This window comes from Microtus ochrogaster, chromosome 5 (assembly GCF_000317375.1).
Source record: "Microtus ochrogaster isolate Prairie Vole_2 chromosome 5, MicOch1.0, whole genome shotgun sequence".
In the NCBI taxonomy this organism is placed as follows: domain Eukaryota; kingdom Metazoa; phylum Chordata; class Mammalia; order Rodentia; family Cricetidae; genus Microtus; species Microtus ochrogaster.
The window spans coordinates 40,410,878-40,423,016 of record NC_022012.1 but is presented as its reverse complement, the minus strand read 5'-3'; the positions used below and the strand labels follow the sequence as shown (position 1 = coordinate 40,423,016).

The window sequence follows — 12,139 nt, the reverse complement described above, 5'->3', positions numbered from 1 at the left end:
GGAGGGGGAGGGAAATGGGAGGCGGTGGCGGGGAGGAGGCAGAAATCCTTAATAAATAAATAAATTTATAAAAAAAATGAGGGAAATGCAAAAAAAAAAAAGAAACACACTTCAACCTCAATGACAGACATCACCTTAGAATAAAGGGTTGAGAAAAAAATTCCAATCAAATGAACCTAAGAAACAAGCTGGTGTAGCTATCCTGCTATCTAACAAAATAGACTTCAAAGTCAAGTCAATCAAAAGACACAAAGAAGGACATTTCATATTAGTCACAGGAAAAATCCATCAAGAGGAAATCTCAATACTGAACATCTATGCCCCCAAAACAAGGGCACCCTCGTATTTAAAAGAAATACTTTTAAAGATTAAATCATACATTAAACCCCACACATTATAGGTGGGAGACTTCAACACCCCACTCTCACCACTTGACAGATGCTTCAGACAAAAAATTACAAGAGAAATAAGGGAACTAACAGATGTTATGACTCAAAGGGACTTAACAGACATCTATAGACTATTCCATCCAAATATAAAAGAATACACCTTCTTCTCAGCACCTCATGGAATCATCTCACAAATTGACCATATACTCAGTAACAAAACTGGAATAACCCCTGTGTCTTATCAGATCATCATGGCTTAAAACTAGAATTCAATAGCAATGCTAATTCCAGAAAGCCCACAAACACTTGAAAATTAAACAATGCTCACCTGAATCATCAATGGCTCAAGGAAGAAATAAAGGGAGAAATTAAAGACTTTCTAAAATTCAATGAAAATGACCACACAACATACCCACATTTATGGGACACAATGAAAGCAGTATTAAGAGCAAAGTTCATAGCACTAAATGCCTACATAAAGCTGGAAAAATCCCATACTAGTGACTTAACAGAACATTTGAAAACTTTAGAACAAAAAGAAGCAAACTCACCCTAGAGAACTAGAAGGCAGGAAACAATCAAATTGAGAGGTGAAATCAACAAAATAAAAACAAAGAAAGCAATACAAAGAATCAACGAGACAAAGATTTGGTTCTCTGAGAAACCAACAAAATAGACAAACGTTTATCCAAACTAACCAAGGCAGAGAGAGAATATCCAAATTAACAAAATCACAAATTAAAAGAGGGACATAACAACAGAAACGGAGGATATACAGAGATTCATCACGTCATATTTCGAAAACCTGTACTCCACAAAATTGGAAAACTCCAAGGAAATGGACAACTTTTTGGATAAATATCACTTACCAAAATTAAATCAAGATCAGATAAGCAAATAAAACAGACCTATAACTGCTGAAGAAATAGAAATAGTCATCAAAAGTCTCCCAACCAAAAGAAGCCCAGGACCAGAATGTTTCAGCTCAGAATTCTACAAGATTTTCAAAGAAGAACTAAAACCAATACTCCTCAAATTGTTCCACACAATAGAAACAGAAGGAACATTGCAAAACTCATTTTATGAGGCTACAATTACCCTGATATCCAAAGCACATAAAGACATTACTAAGACAGAGGATTGCAGACCAATCTCACTCATAAACATTGATGCAAAAATACTAAATAAAATACTGGCAAAATGAATCCAAGAACACATCAGAACCATCATCCACCATGAGCAAATCAGCTTCATTCCAAAGATGCAAGGATGGATCAACATATGAAAATCTGTCAACATAATCCACCATATAAACAAACTGAAAAATAAAAACCACATGATCATCTCATTAGATGCTAAAAAAGCCTTCAACAAAATACAACATCCCTTCGTGATAAAGGTCTTGAAGAGAGCAGGGATACAAGGAACATACCTAAATATAATTAAGGTAATATACAGCAAGTCAACAGCCAACATCAAACTAAATGGAGAGAAACTCACAGCGATCCCACTAAAATCAGGAACAAGAAAAGGTTGTCCACTCTCTCCATATCTATTCAATATATTTCTTGAGGTCCTAGCCAGAGCAATAAGACTCCAAAAGGAGAGCAAGGGGATGATCAAGGGGAAAAAGAAAAAGTCAAACTCTCACTATTTGTTGATGATAGTTTACATAAGCAATTCCAAAAAATTCTACCAAGGAACTTCTACAACTCATAAACACTTTCAGTAATGTAGCAGGATACAAGATTAACTCAAAAAAAAAATCAGTAGCTCTCCTGTATACAGATGATAAATGGGCTGAGAAAGAAATCAGAGAAACATCACTCTTTACAATAGCCACAAATACCTTAAAATATGTTAGAGTAACTCTAATCAAACAAGTGAAAGACTAGTATGACAAGAACTTTAAATCTTTGAAGAAAGAAATTGAAGAAGACACCAAAAAGTGGAAAGATCTCCCATGCTCTTGGGTAGATAGAATTAACATAGTAAAAATGTCAATCTTATTAAAAGCAATCTACAGATTCAATGCAATGCCCATCAAAATCCCAGCAAAATTCTTCACAGACTTGGAAAGAACAGTGCTCAATTTCATATGAAAAGCAAGAAACGCAGGATAGCCAAAACAATCCTGTACAATAAAAGAACTTCTGGAGGCATCACAATCCCTGACTTCAAACTCTACTACAGAGCTACAGTACTGAAAACAGCCTGGTATTGGCATAAACACAGACAGGAGGACCAATGGAACAGAATCAAAGAACTAGATATTTATCCATACACTTTCAAACACCTGATTTTTTACAAAAAAAGGAAAAATATATCAAATGGAAAAAAGAAAGTACATTTAACAAATGGTGCTGGCATAACTGGATTTCAACATGTAGAAGAATGAAAATAGATCCATAGCTATCACCATGCACAAAACTCAAGTCCAAATGGATCAAAGACCTCAACATAAAGCCAACCACACTGAACTTCATAGAATAGAAAGTGGGATGTACACTTGAACACGTTGGCACAGGAAACCACTTCCTAAATATAACCCCAGTAGCACAGACACTGAGAGAAACAATTAATAAATGGGACCTCCTGAAACTATAAAGCTTCTGTAAAGCAAAGGACACAGTCAACAAGACAAAATGATAGCCTACAGAATGGGAAAAGATCTTCACAAACCCCACATCAGACAGAGGTCTGATCTCCAAAATATACAAAGAAATCAAGAAATTTGTCATCAAAAGAACATATAATCCAATAAAAAATGGAGTACAGACCTAAACAGAGAACTCTCAACAGAGGAATCTAAAATGGCTGAAAGACATATAAGGAGCCCGGGCGATGGTGGCGCACACCTTTAATCCCAGCACTCGGGAGGCAGAGGCAGGCGGATCTCTGTGAGTTCGAGACCAGCCTGGTCTACAGAGCTAGTTCCAGGACAGGCTCCAAAGTCACAGAGAAACCCTGTCTCGAAAAACCAATAAAAAAATAAAAAAAAAATAAAAAGACATATAAGGAAATGCTCAACATCCTTAGTCATCACAGAAATGCAAATCAAAACAACTCTGAGATTCCATCTTACAGCTGTAAGAATGGTCAAGATAAAAAACACTGATGACAATTTATGCTGGAGAGGTTGTGGGGTAAAGGGAACACTCCTGCATTGCTAGTGGGAATGTAAGCTGGTACAGCCCCTTTGGACGTCAGTGTGGTGATTTCTCAGAAGATTAGGAAACAACCTTCCTCAAGACCCAGTAATATCACTTTTGGGTATATATCCAAAGGATGCTCAATTGTGCCAAAAGGACATGTGTTCAACTATGTTCATAGCAACAATGTTTGTCATAGTCAGAACCTGGAAAAAACCTAAATGCCCCTCAATCAAAGAATGGATATGGAAAATATGGTACATTTACACAACGGAGTACTACACAGCAGAAAAAAATAATGACATCTTGAAATTTGCAGGCAAATGGATGGAACTAGAAAACATCATTTTGAGTGAGGTAACCCAGATCCAGAAAGACAATTATCATATATACTCACTCATAAGTGGTTTAAACATAAAGCAAAGAAAACCAGCCTACAAATCACAATCCCAGAGAACCTAGACAACAATGAGGACCCTGAGAGAGACATACATAGATCTACTGTACATGGGAAGTAGAAAAAGACAAGATATCCTGAGTAAACTGGGAGCATGGGGACCATGGGAGAGGGGTAAAGGAGAGGAGAAGACAGGAAGGGAGCAGAGGAAAATGTAGTGCTCAATAAAAATCAATTAAAAAAAGAAAAGCAAAATCCTTGGTTACAGAGGGTTGGGGATGAGGGGAGAAATAAAACTTTTTGTATATATAGAAAGTATATACAAAGTCTAGCACTTACAGGAGGGCTGATAGCTGAAACCTGTGGACTGTCCAGAAACAAAGTTGGGGCTTCTGGGGGGAAATGGCAATGGGTTAGTAGGAGACAAACTCACTAAATAGTTTATCATGTTGGAGAGATGACTCAGAGGTAAAGAGCACTGGCTGCTCTTCAGGAGGACCCGGGTTCAATTCCCAGCATGCACATAGCAGCTCACAGCTGTCTATAACTCCAGTCCACGGGCTCCAACACTGTCATACAGACATACATTCAGACAAAACACCAGTGCACATAAAATTAAAAATACATTAAGTGATTTTTTTTAAAGCCAGCTTACCATGTAGATAAAGTCTCCTAGATAGCTATCACCTGCGGTCATCTCCGCCTAACAGTTGTCAAACCACAATCTATCCTTCATGCAAAAACAGCTCTCCTCCACAGATGCCAGCTAGAAGAGCCCTGCCCCATCTGTTTCTTACCAGATGAAATGTCTTTCTCACCAAAAAAAAAAAAAAAAAAAAAAGACTGCTTTGCAAAGCCATTCTAACCCTTGTGGCACTTCTGAAGAACCTTCTGGAAATCTACAGGCAAAATCTATTTGGGTATCGTCAATTTTGGCCTCCCTCAATCTACACAGACACCTATGTGGGAAGGTTCAGAGCCACATGGTTCACATGAGCCAAACTAGAAATGATCCAACTGTCTACTGAGTGGTCCTATGCGGCGAACTTTCTGACAAGCAGGAAGGAACAGCCACCAGACGAGGATTCTTCTCAAATCACGCTTTATTGGAGCCTCTTGGTTGTAGGGAGAGCAGAAAGCAAGGGGCCCGGAGCCCTGAACTATAGCTGCTTTTATAGGGAGTCTGTCTAGCAACTTTTGATACTTTGATACTTTAACTGCTTTTCTGGAAACCCACCGGCAGGAAAGAAAGCAGGGGAACATCCCTGTCAGTTACAGACCAGGATGTTCCCCTGCCGGTCAGAGGAAGTGTGGGCAGCTAGATCACAACAACTCACCCTGTTTTCCGGTGGAAGAACTGCAACCCTAATATGGAGTTATCTATCAAGCGAGGCTGGGGCCAAATGCCATCTTGTAATGGCAGCTATTCAAATTGGCTCCCAGCAGTCCTACACCACAGTGTACCTACATAGGGAGTGGAAGGGGGCTCTACAAAAAGAAGCTGCAGGGTGGTGAGGGATGGGAATGGGGGTGAGCTTGGGGGAGCAGCTAGAGTGAACCTCAACAACCTTATACTGAGGCCAGAAGCCCGACCCAAGACCATGGGTCACATCTTTCAGTTTACATGAATATTTCCAGGACATGTAAACCCATATAGGCTGAGGCAGGCAGTGGTCATCTCATGTTGAGGGCAGGAGCAGCCACAGACACCATGTGAACCTGCAGGAATTCTACAGGAATGAAGAGTGGGGCCCTAGAACCAGATTGTACAATGGGATAAAGTTAGTAAAAGCCACTCAGCTGTATACTTACAGTGGACGAGCTTTATGGCACGAATAAAATGAACAATAAAGCTGATCATCGGGAGAGGTAATTGACGGATGAGAAGGCTGAGTGGACAGCCTGTCGATGACACAGGGTTGTAGTGGGGATCGCGAGAGCCAGTGTGGCATGCGCACTGAAGACTTTCCACAGCACTGCACGCTTCAAGTGTTTAAGAGTAAACTTTGTGGGGAGTGGGGGGCTTGTTGAGGCCTCATCTACCTGAAGCTGTTCTCCCCGACTCTCCCACACCCACACAGAACCCTTGGGAAGATGTCATCCCTCTCTCCCCTCTTCACAAAGTTTGTTTATATGAGTACAGGCTCTTTACCTGCAAGATGGTCTTCTTTGCCCTTCTCAGTGCCCCCTTTACCTGTGCCAAGCTGAGATGGGGGCTAGGGGAGGGGTTCTTTGTTGAGTGAATTGAGATACCTCAAAGCCTGTGCTTTGGTTTTGTCCACTTGCTTATTTATTGTACTTTGTTTACATTTGCTTTTTTTATTTGTAAGTAGTTCAGCAAAATTGGCCTCACTTGTTGATGTCTAGAAAGACCCTCAACTTATTATATTAAAAAAAAAAAGTCACTGGGAAGGAAACAGGGAAATGGCCTCACCTCTTCCTCCTAGGACTCAAAGTCAGGGGACCGGCTGCTAGACTAAGCACCTATTTAATACAGTCCTGTACAATTGATCTGAAGAAAGGAGCCATCATGCCAACCCCTGCCTGCCTCTCACACCACCCACCCGCTTTGTCCCTGAAGTCCATCTGTGTGTGTTTTCTCGTATATCCAGCTATGTTAGTATAGCCTTTCCTCTCCTCCTTACCCCCTCCCCCCACTCCTCGTTTTTGTGTACTTCTGGTTGTCATATCTGCATCCTCCGACCCCCCCCTTCTCTGAGGCTTGGATCCTTTCTGGGTTTTCTACAATAGCTAAGGCCTCAAAAGCCTGACACAAGGGCTGGGGAACTAGCTCGGCTGTTAAGAGCACATGTTGCTCTTGCAGAGGACCCAAGCTGGATGCCTGGCACCCATATCAGATTGTTCACAGCCATCTATAATTCCAACTCCAGGTCATCTGATATTTTTGCCCTCTGGGACACCTGTGCTCATACGTATATATACCCACAGACATATACACATCCATATAATTAAAAATAAAATGAAATCTTTATTTAAAGTCTGCCACCAAAGCCACGGCCTCTTCCTGACTCTTCTCGACTCCTTCTTTGTTTCTGGCTTCCTAGAACATGACCCAAATCTCTCCTACAGCAACACGTGACGCCCCAAAATTCACAACCTTACTCCACCTTGCTCTTCCCTGTAGACAAACTTCAGGATTATTTAAATCCCAGTGGCTCTCTCTTATGTCTATCCAACAAAGTTCAAAGTCAGCAGGGTTTTCCAGGCCCCCATGGGCCCATCTCCCGCTGTAGTGGGAGCTGTGGGCTACATTCCTCCTGCCCAGCTCCCGGCTGCCTGGCTAGCTTAGCCCCAGAAATAATAACATGGAAACTGTATTCTTTTTTTTTTTTTTGAATTTTTAAGACAGGGTTTCTCCATAGCTTTTGGTTCCTGTCCTGGAACTAGCTCTTGTAGACCAGGCTGGCCTGGCCTGTATTCTTTTAAACACTGCCTGACCCATTTTATCTAGCCTCTTCTCCTTGGCTAACTCTCATATCTTGCTTAACTCATATTTAGTAATCTGTGTAGCACCAAGAGGTGGTGTCTTATCGGGAAAGATTCAGCATGTCAGAGCTGCGTCCCTCTTGGGCCAGAGCTTCATCGCATCTGACCTCATTTCCCTTCTTCCCAGCATTCTGTTCTGTCTACTCCACCCACCTAAGGGCTAGCCTATCAAATGGGCCAAGGCAGTCTCTTTATTAACCAATGAAATCAACACAAACAGAAGACCCTTCGACATCATCCCGCCTCATTCAGCCTTCTCCCACGGCTCCTTTCTCGAATACCTCTACCACTTGCCCATGTCTGCTCTCCTGTCAGGCCTTTCTTCCCCTCAGCTCAACAGAGCCATCCTTAGCGGTTTGGTTCCCAGGGCAGTTGCCTCCACAAGGACAGAGCCCTCAGCCATGCTGCTGAAAAGCCCCAGGTGAACTTCTAATGACCTTTCTACTCAGAGCTGAGGGGCTTTTCCAGGCAAAGACAAACTGTGCCCAGAGCCCTCAGCCATGCTGCTGAAAAGCCCCAGGTGAACTTCTAATGACCTTTCTACTCAGAGCTGAGGGGCTTTTCCAGGCAAAGACAAACTGTGCCCAGAGCCCTCAGCCATGCTGCTGAAAAGCCCCAGGTGAACTTCTAATGACCTTTCTACTCAGAGCTGAGGGGCTTTTCCAGGCAAAGACAAACTGTGCCCTGAGCAGCAGGAGAGGACTTCTGTGGGCTCCTTGCAGGCAGGGAAGCCTGGTGGGAGAGAAGCAAGAGTTCCCAGGCTGCTCTATACCGGCTCCACTTCCCATGGCATCGGCCCACTTGGAGAGAAACGGACCAGCGATGCTTACCATTTCCAAAAGGCAAGTTCTTACGTAACAGGACAAGGCGGGTGCGTAACGAGGGGAAAGCGTTATTCCTCCCACGTTACCTCATGTTCATTCCCAGGCAGGGAGCCAGCGCTGCGCAGATACATCCCTGTCTGTCCATATGGCTCTGAATCTGCAGGCAGCTCCCTTAAAGGGAGGCATGAGTCAGCCCTTTGGATGTTAAAATCAGCAGTCTATAGCCATGCAGCATAGCCCCCCCCCCCCCCCCGCAGGCCGTTTTTATTCCAATTCTATGAGGACCCGGATCTTTTCTTGTTATTCTCAGCAGTGTTTCCCAGCGCACATCTCCAGTTTCCAGATGTGTTGATGGTTCTAAATAACCAGTGGCTAGGACCAGTGGCTCTTGAGCTGGGGCGGCTCCCCATATCTGGTCTCACATCAGCAACCAAGCCCCCAAGGTGCCAGGCTGCGGATGCTGATGCAGGACAAAGGCCAAGGATGAATCCCTGTGTTTTCATTCCGACCAACACACCCTTTAAATGAAAGAAAATGAACAAGAAGAAAAATAAGAAGTCAGGTGTCCACTGAGGCTGCCTTGTGGGGAGGAGGCAGTACTGGGTATTGAACCTAGGACCTCATACGTTCTAGGCAAGTACTCTACCCCTGAGGCATTTTTTTTATTTCCAGTTGATAATTTTGCAATGCAATGCCCCAAATGTCTGGCTTACCTGTACCTACTAATTCTTTATTTGCCAATTTGTAACTCAGCCTCAGAGTAGCTGTCCCCATGTCCCTGTGGCTCTCTGGTGACATCTGAAGTCCTCCTGATTCCACCTCCACCCTGTTCCCCCATGTGTACCGTCTCAATGGAATCAGAATCTCAGCAGAAGTGAGATGGCTGCGGTACACATTTGAGATGCAGCTAAAAGGTCTCTCCCAAGTGTCCCCCTAACTCCATGCTTAAAGCTAGAAGAAAAAGGGCCAATGCATTGTCAGTAATAAATCTTCTCATCAGACAGAGGAGCACCAGAACAGAGGCGGACACGGGCCTGTTCTCCACTTCTCCTCGTCAAGTCACCCTCAGCTGATAGCTGAGCATCCCATTGCTCTGGAATCTGGGTCTCTTTTCTTCCTCCCAAAACATCTGCCAGGGTCTTTCCCCTGGCCCTGCCTCAGGCACTTGGACCACAGGATCTGTTCATGCTTGCCTTGACGACATCAAAGAAGTCTTCAGATTCAGCAGCCTTTTCAGTGGGACTAGGGAAGCAGCTTCAGAGATAATATCCAGGAGATGAACCATCTCTAAGTCCCTGGTCCTCAGTTTTCACTGTTCATCTGTACCTTTCAGGCAGCTTTAAACCAAAGAAAGATGCTCTGCCTGGAGACGGTGACTCGGTTAGGCTGTGGTGGGCTCCTTGCATCTTCTGTGATCTCTTTGTGATGCTAAAGTCCAACCAGTGATGGGAGCAGCTGCCTTGAAATGGACACCACTTCTCCTTCCTAATAAACGTTCTCTTCTGCTGCTGTAGACCATCAGGTCACTGGGAGAAGGGCATGTGCCCATGTCAGGAAGTCTAGAAGCAGAACTGAGCCACCGTCAGACATCTATGCTGGTTATTTCCACCTCTCAGTGAGATGGTTTATGATTCAAGGCATTGCAGCAATGACCATGGTAGAAAGGTCAGACTACCAGAATCCCACTCGGATTTGGAGCTTCCTGGAACTTAAAATTGGACAAGAGAAAAGTAATTTGGGAAGTAGAACAAAAGGTTGAGAGGGCAAACCCAGTAGGCTAGATCTTATACCTTCGTTCACCCATTCCCCGAAGACTGCACATTACCCCTTGATTCCAAGAACCAGGCAGGCACCAACAGAGAGAAGGCCTTCAAGTCAGAAGCCTGGCCAGGACCTCTGTATCCTGAGAGAAAGGACACCAACCAAGCTGACTTCCTTAGCACTTACTCCAGAGTCCAGCTTGAACTTTCTCTCTTACTTTCTTGGTCCCCAACATTGTAAACAGGCCCCTAGTTCCTGAATCCCACTTTTGTCGTCTATCATCTAACTCCTTGCCCTTGATCACAAGGCTGTAACAAAATGTTGGTATGAAAGAGCCCAGCGTCTATGAGATGTACATGTCTCTAGTTAGGGACCAAAGCTCTGTTCAGATGTTTGGGTTGTGTTTCTTGGTGCATTGATAGGACCTCTTCCTCCCAGCATTCTGTTCTGTTTACTCTACCTACCTATGTTCTAACCTATCAGGGCAAGCAGTTTCTTTATTTAATTAACCAATGACCTTCCTCCATCACTAGGGTTGGCTCTTAAGGCTAGTTATGAGCCCACAGGAACATTCTGTTGCTTCTCTGGCAGAGAAAGCAAAAGCAGCCTGCCACTGGCTGCAGTCTTGTGCAGAGACCCAGGTTTGTCTCCTAGACTGGATGGGGCGGGTTAGTTTTTGGGTGAAGGCTTTGTCGGAAAGGTCCTTTCTGTGGGCCTGGAGTCTAGTGTTTAGGGCTTGGACCAGAGGCCTTGGGGACAGTTTCTTCATGTGTCTATGTATATCTATATGTCTATGCATTTGTCTGTATTTTATCTGTGTATATGTTTGTGTTTGCATGTGTGTAAGTACACACACGTGTGGGGTGCCGGTACATATGTGTGCGCAATAGAGACCCAAGGTTAATGTTGGGAGCTTTCCTTGACCACCTCTCCATCTTATTCATTGAGATAGAATCTCCTAATCGAACCCCAGAGCTCACTGATACTAGCTAGCCAGCTTGCTCTAGGGATCCTCTGTCTCCACTTCTGAGTGCTGGGATTATGAGTGTGTTGTCATGCCTACCTAGCACTTATGGGGTTTGAGTTCATCAGAACTCCAGTCATCAAGATTGCATGGCAAGTACTTTGTCCATTAAGCCATCACTACAGCCCCAGCATCTTCACTGATGGGATGCTGGTGTCCACAGATCTTTCCCACTGAGCATTCTAGAAAAAGGATGAAGGGAGGTGTGACATGGGAGCCAGGAGGATCTGGATCATCCTAGCTTTGCCATTAACTGGAAGAATCACTTCTTTCATGGAGTCCCCATGTCCTTGTCTATAGAAGAGAGCTGATGCCAACTGCCTCAGTGTGAACTGAAGGCCAGCCTGACCAGCTTAATAAATCCTTGTCTCAATTCTTTAAAATAATTAAGTAAAAAGAAGGCCTCAGGGTATAACTCATTGATAGAACAGTTGCCTAGCATGAGCAAGGCTCTGGGTTCAGACACCAAGTCTGTTTTCCACAGGTACCAAGGGCACCCTCCCAGGAAGATCAAGGGCAAACTCGATCTCCAAATAAGAATGGAGTCTTGGCTCTTTTTTTTTTCCGCCTGGAACCATGGAGGCTGTGCCGGAGAAGAAAAAGGTTCCTGCTGCACCGGGAACCCAGAAGAAAAAGAAGGTTCCTGCTGTGCCAGGAACCCTGAAGAAGAAGAAGCTTCCTGCTGTGCCAGAAACCCTGAAGAAAAAGCGAAGAAATTTCGCAGAGTTGAAGGTGAAGCGCCTTCGGAAGAAGATTGCCCTGAAGTCACTGCGAAGGGCCCAGAGGAAGCTCATCTATGAGAAGGCAAAGTACTATCACAAGGAGTACAGGCAGATGTACCGGATGGAGATTCGCATGGCCAGGATGGCAAGGAAAGCTGGGAACTTCTACGTGCCCGCAGAACTGAAGCTGGCGTTCGTCATCAGAATCCGAGGTATCAATGGTGTAAGCCCAAAGGTGCGCAAGGTGTTGCAGCTTCTTCGTCTGCGGCAGATCTTCAACGGCACCTTCGTTAAGCTCAACAAGGCTTCAATCAACATGCTGAGGATTGTGGAACCATACATTGCATGGGGGTACCCCAATCT

The 12,139-nt window shown here is 44.0% G+C and overlaps 1 pseudogene; it reads left to right on the top strand.

Moving 5' to 3' along the window:
- The first annotated feature begins 11,609 nt into the window (after positions 1-11,609).
- LOC101994351 lies at positions 11,610-12,137 on the top strand (annotated as a pseudogene).
- The last annotated feature ends 2 nt before the right edge of the window (positions 12,138-12,139 follow it).